Raw genomic sequence first — 12504 nt, forward strand, 5'->3', positions numbered from 1 at the left:
AGAGACAATGCAAGCTTTTATGCACTTGGCCAGACACATTTGTAAAAAAGACAAAATTAGGAATAAAATGTATGGTCCAAAACCATAAGTTGAATTCTTTTCACCAGCATGTGACTTTATGTAGTTCATTCCAGATGATTCTAAAAGGATAGTTGTTTTCAGTGAACTGCCTTATTCACTGAGTACATCAATCAGTTCACCTGAACATTTCTGATCTTAGCCTTAGGGGACTGTGTACCCCTATTTTTTGTAAGATAATGGAAGATAATTCCCTGAGAATCCTATTTGCTACGTCCATTCATTTGTAAGGTCACTAAACTTAGTGTTCTCATTAAGTACCACTCTAAAGTTCCGTCAATATCTCCCACAATGTATTTTGTGTAATTTATTCTTGTTACAACTCATCCCCCTTCATCTGCCCATAAACTGCAGTCATGATATTTCATGATATTACCAGCACCATGTAATTTACAAACGGCCTTACATACCTAAAGGTCTGTTTAGAGAAAAAAAAAAAAAAGGAAGAAAGACTACAATGTTGCAGAGAAAGCCCAGGGAAACAAATGGAATCAGGAAGTTTCATTAGCGACAGCTCAAAGAGAGATTTTTATAGCGGTAGTTTTCTTATTGCTAGACGGGAGCCAAAGCTTTCCGGGGAGTGGGGTGGGGGAATAAAGCAGGCAGCAACTTTGTGTTCCTAATTAAATTGTTTGCCACCAGTGGCAACCCAGAAGCTGCCACTGTTGAGCAGGCCACATCGAGGGACCTGGCATTGGCTTGCTAAGAATATTTCGGTGCACAGATTAGTAAGAACTATTCTCAGAGCAAGAAATACAAACCTATACAAACAAACAAAACATGGAAAGATGCATACCTTTGAAATCCTTTCTGTGTGTGAGAGGTCTGTCTGCCAGGCATGGCCACATGAACAAAAGCCTAGAATTCGCAGGAAACAACATTTTTAACCCATCCCTCTGTATGCAGGTGTCGGGGAGATTCTGAACAGTCGGTAATTCCCAAAGCCACGGAAACGGAACAGGAATCTGCTACTCTCCCCGCGCCTTGGTGTACAGCTCCCATTCTGTATAACAGGAGTCAGAGACAGCTCGGTCTCCTTCGTTCCATTAGGTTTGTGAACTGACTTTTCTGTCCTCTCTGCATGGGGTTGCATTGAAAATAACTGCATGTTCTGTAACTGTACTGAAAAAGACAGTTATTGTCATTAACTGTATGCTCCTCCTTTTCATTTTGTTCTGGACAAAAGTACCCTAACCTAGTGGTATTTCAAAATATTTTTAAATTATGATATTTATAATACGTGTTGGGGCCCTGGCTGGGTTTCTCAGTGGATAAAGCATCATTCCGCATGCCAAAGGTCATGAGTTCGACCCCCAGGCAGGGCACATAGGAGAAGCAACCAATGAGTGCACACCTAACTGGAACAACTACATAAAATGAGTTGATGCTCTTCTCTCTCTCCCCTCCCCTCTTTTCTCTTTCTCTCTCTCAAATCAATGGGAAAAAAAATTTTTTTAAGGTCTATCACAGCATAAAAGTGCTAACCTGGCAAAGATGTGCTTTCAACTAAGCTTTTCTAGTCACCTCATCGCTGAGAATACTAAACAAATGATGCTGAGGTATCCATGGTGTTCAGAGACTTTCCATTAAGGCAATTGCAGATCCTTTAAATGTTAAACAATCCCACCCACCCCCCACCTTGAAATTGCAGAAATAAGTAAGGGAAAAATTAGACTTACTTCGTGCACCTTTAATTAAAACCCAAATCCTGTAGCATTTACTTTCTAACTTGCTACCCGGTTTCACTTTCCAGATAAAGGGTAAGCTGCCCCCGTCAAAATAAAAAAAAAAAAAAAGAATAATAAAAAACCTCCCTGGTGTTAGCATAGGAACCCCTGATGCTTGGCTGAAACTCATGACAGGATCTCACACACTTCAAATCTGGTAGCATTATTTTTCTTTCACATAGGCTGAGAAATGTGATCTCTGCTGGCCGGAAAGAGAAACAGGTCGGCTCCTCTTATGAATGTTATGAAAAGCTTGTTTTACTTTAAAACCATGATGTGATTGCAGGTTAGTCAATTTTAAGAGATCTCTCTTTAAAATGGCTCTATATTATTCTTTGAAGATCCCATTCATTTTGGCATCACAGGATGCTAAGGGGGCTGGCGGTTTTTCCTTGCTGAGTAAATGACATCACACAGGTGGCATACCACAATAGCAGGTACAAGGGGCAGTGTCCACAGAGCATGGGCACCTCGGTGATCCGGGCAAGCCCTCAGAGTACAGGGCTTTCGTTCTCTGGGGGTTTATGATTTGTTTGTGTACTTGTTTTTAAAGAAAGACAGTATCAGTCTTTGAGATTCTGGGAATGAACATAGGATTGTTTTCTTCTTTTCATGAGAAATGTGATTGCAAATACATATCACTTTCCTCTACATTCATTAAATGCTGGTATTTAGAAAATAGAACATGATCCAAAAAATCTAGAGACTGATTTTCATTTGCTGGCTGTCTCGCATATAAAATGATATGTTCATAAAGACATATATGGATAATTCTAAGTATGACTTAATAATCATCCCAGTGCATGTGCTACTGAAAAACATAATAGTTAAAAAATATAGTATATTCCCATTTTCCTAAAAAAAATTAGTAGTGTGTTTAATTAATGCCAAAATGCAGTAGAATTCCTGTGGAAGTACTTATGACATCCACATGAATACCAAATGAGTTCATTATGATCTGTGTTATTACAATGAATACCAAATGACTTAGTAATGCTGGGACGCTCAAAATGAAGTGTTACCAAGTGTTGTGGTATAACAAATCTGGTTAAATATTCTGTGATTAAAGTTATTATAAGCTGAGTCTCAATCAGAAGAAAGCAAAATTCCATCTCTATTGCAAGGAGCTAAGAGCAGAGTCAAACCGCTGTTTCTAAGCATTGTGATTCTTAACTTTGAACAGTCCCTTAAAGCCTTTCTCCAAACACTATAATCCTTTAAATTACCTTGGTTCGAAATGGCAGGGGAGGTGGGCGGGGGTGGATGGAATGATGTGGTGGGGGTGGGAGGTGGGTTGGTGGGAGGAGCAATCAATATTCCTCAAGAATTCGGCAAAGTTTCCACAGTTTGCATATTAAGAAATGGAGTTTTCGCCTGACCAGGCGGTGGCGCAGTGGATAGAGCATCGGACTGGGATGCGGAAGGACCCAGGTTCGAGACCCCGGGGTTGCCAGCTTGAGCGTGGGCTCATCTGGTGTGAGCAAAAAGCTCACCAGCTTGGACCGAAGGTCGCTGACTCGAGCAAGGGGTTACTCGGTCTGCTGAAGGCCCACGGTCAAGGCACATATGAGAAAGCAATCAATGAACAACTAAGGTGTTGCAACGAAAAACTGATGATTGATGCTTCTCATCTCTTTCCGTTCCTGTCTGTCTGTCCCTGTCTATCCCTCTCTCTGACTCTCGCTCTGTCTCTGAAATAAATAAATAAATAAATTAATTAAAAAAAAAAAAAAGAAATGGAGTTTTCGGTTTAATTATTCTCCTCTAATGACAAGCTTATTAAAATAATTATTTAATATGTATCTCAGGGTAGTGAAGCAATGATAAACAAGGACTACTTCTTCAGTTTTCTAGCTGAAGGCCTACATTTATATGGCAGATAGTCCACTGAAATTTCTAAAATGCATTATTTTTAATAATGTAGCCCAATTGTATTTGTATAAATGACCACTGCGCATTCTGTTGTCAGAAAGCTGGGCTCTCTACATTTGCATTGTATTATTCATGAACTTAGATGGAATACGTCGTAACAATTCCTATCTATTATAGATTTAGTAAGCCAAGAAGGCATAAGTGGATTTAATCAGACATGTAATTATTTTTATGCCTCCAACTAAAAAATATGCCTAAATGAATTTATGGTTATTTAGCAATCAGGACAAATGGTCTTTATAAATGTTGAGACAGCTGCTGGTAAATATATTTGCAAAAGGAGGAAAATGGCACTTGAATTGTAGTTTGGTAAATGATAAAGGAATTGTTACCCGTGTACAGTATCCTAGCAGTTAAATATTTGTTTCATCATCCTTACTATTATGAGAACATACATTTAACACAAGAAAACCTTGCATTTCTTTCCTTCTGTAATAATGGAGCACATTTTCTAATAAAAGGATTTTTAGAACACATTCGAATAGTAGAAAGATCTTTTTTTCAAATCTGTCATGCTGTTTGACTTTTGCATTCCCATTTATTCTATTATTTGTGGTATCATTCTAGTTCTTGAGATAGAATACTCTCATTTAAAATAACAGGCCATGATCACAGACATTTCTGTCAAATATGTTGATTCTGGTGTCTATTAGGGTTCCACACTGTTGCTTTTACAATGATATTTAGAAAATAGGACATGATCCAAAAAATCTAGAGACTGATTTTCATTTGCTGGCTGTCTCGCATATAAAATGATATGTTCATAAAGACATATACGGATAATTCTAAGTATGACTTAATAATCGTCCCAGTGCATGTGCTACTGAAAAACATAATAGTTAAAAAATACAGTATATTCCCATTTTCCTAAAAAAATTAGGAGTGTTGTCTATTAGGGTTCCACACTGTTACTTTTACAATGATTTCGAGGTATTTGTAAAACTTTCTGCCTCTGAGAAGAAAACGCAGTCCATGGCTATGATCACTTCGTTGTGTTGAAGCATCTAATAAATTACATATCAGTAAATGTAGATTTTGGACAAATACCCTGAGAAAATCTAATTTTCTTGAAAATTACTGTGTCTTTTTTCATTCTTTCAAGTTTCATTTTAAATTTAGTGCTTATGACTGGTGAAAAATTAATAGCACCCACACCTAAAATTTTCTCTATGACCTGTTCCCGAGAAAAAGCCTCGAACCCCTCTAATGTGTCAATTATGACCCGGATAAATTACCATATGAGAAATTATTTCTTCTTTCTTGGATTAAATATGAAACATATCATATATTTAGGTTGTATGGAAGCAGGCACACTAAAGACATTCCGGCACACAGTGCGAGGGCAGGCAACATAAATAAACTGTCACTCCCTCTACAAGGTGAGCTTGTATTTGAGTGTGCCTCTAGGTTTTATGCATATGAGGATTTCCAATACTAACTGTCCAGGTGATACTCAAATAATAACATACCGCTGACTTAAAAATCACTTGCCTCTGACTTTTGTAAATCACGGGGCTCTCTTTCATTCCGGTGTGTTGTTTCGATGATCAGTAGCATTTCCAATAAATTATACACTGACCAGTTGGAAGAGCTTCTGCCTGTTATTGGAGCAAGCTCTATGCAAGCCTCCTCTGTCAGATGCTGCACGCCCAGCCCTCAGCCCCGCACCGTAGCGGAGTTCCTTGGCAAACGACAGAGCGCCCTCTGTCGACGGAAAAGGGAATGCGCCGTGCAGGACACAGGAGTTTTCCCATCAGGAGTCGCAAAGCTGCAGTTAGCTGGCACCCATTTGTGATATAAAAACTGTATTTTAAACGATAAAAATATTGATTTGATAGATATTGATGGAGTGCAGACTATTTATGGTTCAGAGGCAATTGTAGCATTATACACACATACACACACATACAAATACAAATAGTAGTGACTACATACCTGGAAATGCTAGGTAAGACGACTTTTGCTCTGTGTAGATACAGGGTCACCTACCCACGCGTGTATTTCCATTCAAATATTTCTGCAACCCGAATGGGAGACTTGGCACGAATAATGATGCTAAACGCTCAGGATCTATAATTTAAATCATCTTTTACATGGAAAACGATAAAACCCCACCGAACCCGGAGATTTCTAATTCCCTCAGGTTCAAGGAGGTGGGGGCGGGTGGACAGAAAGCAGAGCTGCGGAGCAGCCCGTAGCTCCCGGCTGCCTCTGCAGGACGGCGGGAAACCGGGCAACCCACCGGGATGAGCCTTTATAGAACAGTACGTTTCATTCCGATTTAAAGCAGTAATTCACTGATGGGCACTCAGCCTTCACCTCGACGTTTCCATTTACTCTGTATTGGGATAGGAGGAGAGATCAGATCTCACAGAAGTGACATCTTTACACCAGTTCATGTGTTGGTTAGTTTAAAAGCAAACATGAATTGAAATGTTAACTTGCACCAAAATACCTGTAGCTAACATTTTTAACTGTGTGACTTTTTTTAACTCTTCTTTTAAAAATGTATTTATTGATTTGAGAGAGAGAGAGAGAGGAAAGGAGGGGAGAGAGGAAAGGAAGGGAGAGAGGGAGAGAAACATCCATCTGTTTCTATCTGTGTCCTCCTAGGGACCAACCCGTCAACCTGTGCATATCTGGACGGTGCTCTAACCAACCGAGCTATTCCTCCCAGGGCAGTGGTGTGACTTGTTTGACTGTTTTAGAGAAATACATTCTAGTTGCTGTTGCATGATTCAGGTATCTTCTGCCTAAAAGATTGAGTTTGGGGGGGACTGTGTATTTTTAGATGCTCATCTAGCTGTTCTTGTATTTAAACCTGAGTATTTGCAACCATGAAATTAACCTAAACTAGAAATCTGATTTCAATCTTCAATTCTGCTGTTACAAAGGGAGAGTTTTCTTTTCAAGGTCCCATTTGCAAATGCTGAAGGAAATTGAGCGTTGATAAATTAATCTTTATGCCATTGCCAAGAAACAGTGCAACCAGGGAAAGGCAGTCTGTTAAATTGAATTTTCCAGATATGTTTATTGGTATTGATGAAATTGACCAGACAAATTGCTCATGTATACTTTTTTGTTTAGTTACAGAGATTCTTGACTTCTAGGTACCCAGTCTTTATCTATTTGACATAGCTTTTTAAATGTGAATTAGAACGCTATCCACAAGACTTTTTAGCATAAGTATGTGATATAGGCTGAGCAAATAATTTAAAACATGAGTTGGAATTCTCAGTGATAATGGTCTGACAATAATGAGACTAGTGATGCCTCAGAGGTTGTCCATAGACGCAGTTCAAATAGTTATATGAAAACTAAAAAATTTGCCCTGATCAGATAGGTTGGTTGTTTAGAGCACCATCCAGAAATGCAAAGGTTGTGGGTTCGATCCTTAGCACACATACAGAAACTGACTGATGTTTCTGTCTCTCTCAAAACTCAATAAATAGGGGTGGAGGGATGCTTTGGGGGAGACATTAGAATCTATGTAAACACAATAAATTAATTTTAAAAACTCAATAAATAATTTTTTAAAAAAGACATTTTAGCCTGACCTGTGGTGGCGCAGTGGATAAAGCGTCTACCTGGAAACGCTGAGGTCGTCAGTTTGAAACCCTGGGCTTGCCTGGTCAAGGCACATATGGGAGTTGATGCTTCCTGCTCCTCCCCACCTTCTCTCTCTGTCTCTCTCTCCTCTCTCTCTCCCTCTCTGTCTCTCTCTCTCCTCTCTAAAATGAATAAATTTAAAAAAAAGACATTTTAAAAACGAGTGAGGTGGCATGCCTGGGATTTCAGCTCATCGGAAGACAATCTGCATTGGGAGAGATTGCAAACAGACGAGAACGAGACCCTGCTGAATCACAGGATTGGCCGTGCCCTGGTGTTTTCCAGGATTCCAAAAAGAATTTTATTAATATGCCCTAAATACGTCTGCTTTCCTGTGTATACCAATCTTAGCACTTATACTTTGATATGGTATTTTTTTAAGCTGGGTTTTTTTTTTTTCCCTGAATCAAGATTTTTTTTTTTTTTTTTTGGTCAAGAATATAATTATCTCATTTCTTTTTTTTTCAAACAATGAAATTAGATGCAAATAATGACAGAGAACAGAAACCGAGTGTGGTAAATACTTTTTCCATTGCTTAATAACTGAGAACAACACAAGTATCAAAATGTAGCTGTGTCCGAAATGAAAATGGAGATTCCAAAACTCGTCTGCTTTGCTTTCACCACTTTAACTGAAGCTTAAAACTAAGATACATTTGCTCCTAAAAGAAAAAGAGTTTTAAAAATGAGAAATTAGCTCAATTCAACTTATAATTTGCTTTTTTATGATCAATAAAGAGTATTTAACTTTTTAAAGTTTTCTCCTTTTCCCAAATCATGTTTTTATTTACATGAATTGAATTATAAAATAATCTCATGACAATATATAATATTTTATAAAGTAATTCAGTTAAAGAGGTGCTAAATATTTTAGAAACAGCCCACCAGAGGGCAGTCAGCTTTTAGTCTAACAGATTTGAAATAAATTTATTACTGCAGTTGAATTTTAAATAAAATATCTATTTAAATTACATTACTTTTTGCATTTAAGAATTGAACAAAATAAAAGTCATAACTTGAGATTGCAAAAGCCTAAGGCTTCAAACTTTTTTTTTTTTCATGTTTATTGTATTGATTTTAGAGAGAGTGGGAGGGAGAGAGAGAGACAGGAACACTGATCTGTTCCTGTGTGTGCCCTGACCGGGGATCAAACCAGCAACACCTCTGCGCTTCAGGATGATGCTCACCAACTGAGCTATCCAGCCAGGGCAGTCTTAAACCAGTTATAGTGAAAACCACCAAAAAACTAGTAATTCTGACTTTTACCTTTCTGTACACCCTCGCACTCAGTTTTTCCATTGTGATATTTATGTTTGGTCATAAAGTAAGATTTATTTTGATTTGAGATGCCTTGGGACATTAGTTTTTTTTTTTTTTTTTTTCATTTTTCTGAAGCTGGAAACAGGGAGAGACAGTCAGACAGACTCCCGCATGCGCCCGACCGGGATCCACCCGGCACGCCCACCAGGGGCAACGCTCTGCCCACCAGGGGGCGATGCTCTGCCCATCCTGGGTGTCGCCATGTTGCGACCAGAGCCACTCTAGCGCCTGAGGCAGAGGCCACAGAGCCATCCCCAGCGCCCGGGCCATCTTTGCTCCAATGGAGCCTTGGCTGCGGGAGGGGAAGAGAGAGACAGAGAGGAAAGCGCGGCGGAGGGGTGGAGAAGCAAATGGGCGCTTCTCCTGTGTGCCCTGGCCGGGAATCGAACCCGGGTCCTCCGCACGCTAGGCCGACGCTCTACCGCTGAGCCAACCGGCCAGGGCTGACATTAGTATTTTTTAATCACAGAGACTTTGGGACAAGTCCTTACAGAAAGAGACAGACAGACTTAATTTTCTTCTATTACCTGTGAATTTCAAATAAGTCTAATATGGTTTTAACGGTGAATAGTGTGCTTTCTAATATCTATTGTACCAATGATGATGCAGAGGAAGTCCTAGAACATGTGACTGAGGATTGGGGAAACCATAGTGTATTTCCTCAGGCAGGTGTCGTGGGTGGGGGCCCCCTAGTCATCTCAATAGTTGGAGAGAATATTATACATTTAGAACAGGTTTTAAAATCCAGATCCTTGCACCTACAATTTATTTAAAATAAGCCAGAGCCACTGAGGTTCATTTTGTCGTTATTGTTGTTATTATTTGCAGAACTCTGGTGTCACAGTTCTAAGCCCTGGAAACAAAAGGAGACCAGAAAGAGAGACCAGAAGTAACAATTAATTCCTCACAAGTGCGTGGGTGCTTCGGGTATTCGCTCGTTTGCTTTCTCGCTGTAACCCTGCAAGCTGTTGAGACCCAGGTGAATGACTAGACTACGGTAACAGAACTGAGACTTACACCTTGTCCTCTTTCTCTTCACCAACTCAATTTGACTTGGAACTCGGAAATTTATTTTCATTTCATTATTTTTGTCAAAATGAAAACCAATTTTTTTTCTGATTGTGAAAAGCACCTGTGTTTTTAAGAAAACAAGGACTGCACAGTCACAGAGATGAGCCCTCTGAATGTTATGATGTAAACGCTTCCAGATATTTTCTATCACGTGTCCATATTTACAGAAATGGAAAAGCACTGTCCATCCTGTGTCACAGTCGGTTCTAGTCACATCTCAGCCTGGTGTGGACATCTTCGCATGTCACCTAGGTAATGAAAGCTAATATCTCCTGAGTGTTTACCACGTGCTGTGCACCCTTCAAAGCATTTTCTTGACTTATTGCATTAATTCTCACAATACCCCTGTAAAGTAGATATATGATTTCCTTCATTTTGTAGGAGAGAAAAGAGACTACCAGCCACCGTACAGACCTATCTTAAGCCTATTGTTTTTTAAGGGCAATATAGAATTCTGCTGTATAAATGTATGATTCTTGTTTTGTTTTTGTTTTGTTTTCTTTTGTTTTTTCCCAAAGTGAGATGCGGGAGGCAGAGAGACAGGCTCCAAAGGCACCTGACCAGGATCTACCCGGCATGCCCACCAGGGGGCGATGCTCCATGCCCTCTGGGGCATTGCTCCCTTGCAGCCAGAGCCATTCTAGAGCCTGAGGCGGAGGCCATGGAACCACCCTCAGCGCCCAAGCTAACTTTGCTCCAGTGGAGCCTTGGCTGCAGGAAGGGAAGAGAGAGACAGAGAGGAAGGAGAGAGAGAAGGGTGGAGAAGCAGATGGGCGCTTCTCCTGTGTGCCCTGACCAGGAATCGAACCTAGGTCTTACACACACGGGACCAATGCTCTACCACTGAGCCAACTGGCCAGGGCCTGAATTTATGATTCTTTATCTAACCATTCCCCATTGGTGGGAAATTCCATGTATCTAGGAAGGAAAATTTTTCAGAGGGGGGGAATTTCTGTATCCAAGCTAGTTTCTTCTGATATGTACAGGTATTCCTCAAACCATAATCAGGTGTTCTTATACCTCCATCTTCTTAAAACTCCTGTTTTCTCTCTATTCATTCCTAAACAGTGACTCAGATCTATTTTTTCAGGACTTTCAAACAGGTCTCTTATCACTGCCCCGAAGAGAGAGTGGCTCCTACACAGGAGTGAAATAGCCAGCGTTCAAACCTAGCCTTAAGCCCTGGCCAGTTGGCTCAGTGGCAGAGTGTCGGCCCAGCGTATGGAAGTCCTAGGTTCAATTCCTGACCAGGGCACACAGGAGAAGCGCTCATCTGCTTCTCCACCCTTCCCCCTCTCCTTTCTTTCTCTCTCTCTCTTTCCCTCCCGCAGCCAAGGCTCCATTGGAGCAAAGTTGGCCTGGGTGCTGAGGGTGGTTCCATGACCTCTGCCTCAGGCGCTAGAATGGCTCTGGCCACAAGGGAGCCACACCTCAGGTAGGCAGAGCATCGCCCCTTAGTGGTCATGCTGGGTGGTTCCTGGTCAAGCGCCTAAAGGAGTCTGTCTGTCTGCCTTCTCCAGGCTTCTCACTTCAGAAAAATACAAAAAAAAAACACCTAGCCTCAGCTATTTACAACTGAGTGACTTCAGGCACTCAGCAGTCCTCCCTCCCCCTAGTAGATGTGTGACCTCAGATAGTACCGAACCCTATCTATGCCATGTTTTTTCCTATGTATACATACCTGTGATGATGTTTAATTTATAAATTAGGCACAGTAAGGGATTAGCAACAATAGTAATAAAATAGAATAATTATAACAGTATACTATAATAATAGTTAAATAAATATAGTCTCTCTCTCTCTCTCTCTCTGATAAGTGATCTGATAACTACTAAGTGACAGCTATTACGTGACTGGGGTCGGGTGGGGCTGGAATAGAGTGGCCGCAGGGATTACTCACCTCCTGGATGGGACCCAGCAGGACAGCATGAGACTTCATCACGCTGCTCAGAATGGTGCACAGTTTAAAACATATAAATTGTTTATTTCTAATGCTCCATTTTATGTTGTCCGATTGTGGTTGACTGTGGTTAACTGGAACCATGGAAGGCAAAACCACAGATAAGGGGGAATTATTGTACTTTATCTCCCTGAGCTACGTGTTTCTTCTCAGCAAAGTAAGGAGCAAAGTACTTATATCTCACTAAGCCACCTGACAATCTTAAATATGAGGGCCTATACAAAGTGCCTGGCGAATAGTCAGTCTCCGATAACTATGGGAGGGAAATACTCCCTTACTTGACTAGGGTGCCAAGTTCAAAGGCAGAGAAAACAGTATAACCTACATTGTTATAAAAGGCAAATTTCCATTTAAAGGCTAGACTTCTCTAAGGACTTTGAGAATTCCAAATTATAGTCTCCTTATCTTGATCCACACATGTGAAGAAAACCTGAAGTGAATCCCCTTCTTGAATATATATATATATATATTTGAAAAGGAATTTTCAGTTGAAGCAAATTTAAAAGAAGACCAACAAAAGTTTCTTGGAGAAATCCCGGCCTGCCCCCTCCCCCCACTCAGTTGATAAAGCCTTCGGAAAAGGAGGTCTGAGTGAACTAAAAATCCCTGTCCTGTCATTCTGTTTCTTCTTAGATGCCATCCTGCGGTGTCTCTAAATACTAAAGGCTTGTAATACCTACTCAGGACTCGGGCTCTGTTACCTCTGCTTCGGTTGACCACCATGTTCGATTTGGAGCCAGCGCCAAGGTGCTAAGTCCAGTCCACTCCTCAAAGTGATTTCTGCCTCAAATGTGAGGCTCCGCCCCT

This window comes from Saccopteryx bilineata, chromosome 7 (assembly GCF_036850765.1).
Source record: "Saccopteryx bilineata isolate mSacBil1 chromosome 7, mSacBil1_pri_phased_curated, whole genome shotgun sequence".
NCBI classification, from domain to species: domain Eukaryota; kingdom Metazoa; phylum Chordata; class Mammalia; order Chiroptera; family Emballonuridae; genus Saccopteryx; species Saccopteryx bilineata.